The sequence below is a fragment of the Sciurus vulgaris genome (assembly GCF_902686455.1).
Source record: "Sciurus vulgaris genome assembly, chromosome: 12".
In the NCBI taxonomy this organism is placed as follows: Eukaryota; Metazoa; Chordata; class Mammalia; order Rodentia; family Sciuridae; genus Sciurus; species Sciurus vulgaris.
The window spans coordinates 28758922-28760966 of record NC_136473.1 but is presented as its reverse complement, the minus strand read 5'-3'; the positions used below and the strand labels follow the sequence as shown (position 1 = coordinate 28760966).

The 2045-nt window shown below is 37.7% G+C and overlaps 1 pseudogene across 1 annotated transcript; it reads left to right on the top strand.

Annotated features, from left to right (window-relative positions):
* The first annotated feature begins 1519 nt into the window (after positions 1-1519).
* On the top strand, positions 1520-2045 carry LOC306641104 (ubiquitin-ribosomal protein eL40 fusion protein-like; annotated as a pseudogene). The gene has a single exon. The product of its transcript is annotated as a ubiquitin-ribosomal protein eL40 fusion protein-like (transcript).

The window sequence follows — 2045 nt, the reverse complement described above, 5'->3', positions numbered from 1 at the left end:
AGACATTTCCACTGCCATATTGTCCAAAACACATACTTAATTTCTAATAATTCTGTAGAGATCTCCATAATTTTATTTTCCTTCTAGTTTCATGTACTAGTAAATAAATTCTTTCAGTAGAAATGCTATTTTAGAGAAGAGAATCAAGTACATATTATAATCGATTGAAAATAAGTAATGACTACTTATTCTTAATTCTTTACTTTTTATTCTTAGTGAGTCTAAAGTATGACTATCCTAATACCAATATCCTGTTTCAAAGAAACAAAACAGCAAACATCATGTTGTGATAATAAGGTCTGAGTTTAAGACAATCATAAAAATTATTACAGATAAAATGACAACCTGTGTTTGGCAAATCTACAGTTAGAGACTGATAAGAAAAACAATAAAACTATCTTTATACAAAAAAATTTAAAGGATTTACTTCTGTTAGTGAAATTAATTTACAAAATGTTAACTACCTTTTATAGAGCAATGCTATCTGCAAACATTATAATTATTATTTAATCCATTAGTAACTCTTATTTTTTAGGTGGCAAATAAGAGAGGCGGAGAAACCACTTCACGATCTCACAGCCAACAAGGAATCGAGACTCCAAAGTGGGCCTCAGTTTCAAGTCAGCACAAGAATTCTGGCAGCCTTTGTAACAAGAGTCAATTTCCTGTTCCCTGTTCTAGAACTTCAGGTTGATGGTGCTGATTTAGGAACAAGATCACTCTTCTACTTCAGTTTTAAAATAACATGGAAAACTAGAGTTATGTTAGCAAAAAAAAATTCTTAAATTTGTTATGCCAACATTTCAGCAATTCTTTAACCATTTATCCCATCACTACAGATGTGGAACACCTATAAAAACTTAAATATAGTATATAATATATAATTACATGGTCACAATAAAAAGAATATAATTGTTTTAATATAATAATGTTAATTAACAGAATATATATAAACTCTGGATTATGATTTCCAACCTATTTTAATGCACATGTGTCAATTTCATTGAAATAGGCACAGAACTGAAAACCTGGAACTTAACTTTTGTTTTGAGAAAAGTACTAATAGTCCAAGTTCCTTATTACATAATTTTACTGAACAATAAATGTTCATTGTGTAATATTCAAAACACAGAAGATAATTTTAAAAGTTGATCATCTTTGTGTCTATGAACCAGTTGCAAAATTTTAACCACTGTGTAAGAATATAGCTCTATTGAAGGAGCATCAGAAATGATTTAGCTAATGAATAGCGAAGGCATTGTTTATCCGGTGAGGTTAAATGTCTTTCCCGGATCCCACGGTCACTAAGTAGTAGATAAAAGACAAGAACCTCAGTCTTTGCTTCTCCATGATTTGTTCCTTTCTCCACTTGATGCCACCCTCTTAACTTGGCATAGCCAGAGGACCCGGACTGCTAGAGCAAATGCCCATGAAAACCATTGTCCCACCAGGTAACCAAAGGAGACACAGAGGCCCCATAAAGAATGCTCACATGGGAATCAGCGGTTTCCCGTCTGCTGCCTTTTTTCTTTTCAATGAGGCTCCAGAGCGGCAGATGCAGAGATGCAGATCTTTGTGAAGGCCCTGACGGGCAAGACCATCACCCTCCAGGTCGAGCCCAGTGACACCATCGAGAATGTCAAAGCCAAAATTCAAGACAAGGAGGGCATCCCATCTGGCCAGCAGCGTCTGATTTTTGCAGGCAAACAGCTGGAGGATGGCCGCACTCTCAGATGAGGACATTCAGGAAGAGTCCACCCTGCACTTGGTGCTTCACCTGCAGGCAGCATCATTTGAGCCTTCCCTGCGCCAGCTTGCCCCAAAGTACAACTCTGATAAGATGATCTGTCGCAGGTGTTATGCCCGCCTGCACCCGCGTGCTGTCAACTGCCACAAGAAGTGTGGCCACACCAATAACCTCCGCCCTAAAAAGAATTTCAAATAAAGTCCCTTGCTGGCTTCTTTCCCCAAAGGGTGGCCTCCCGCCCAAGCCCCACATATGGCCCTGAGACCTCAATAAAGTTTCCCTTACATTGACTGGAGCA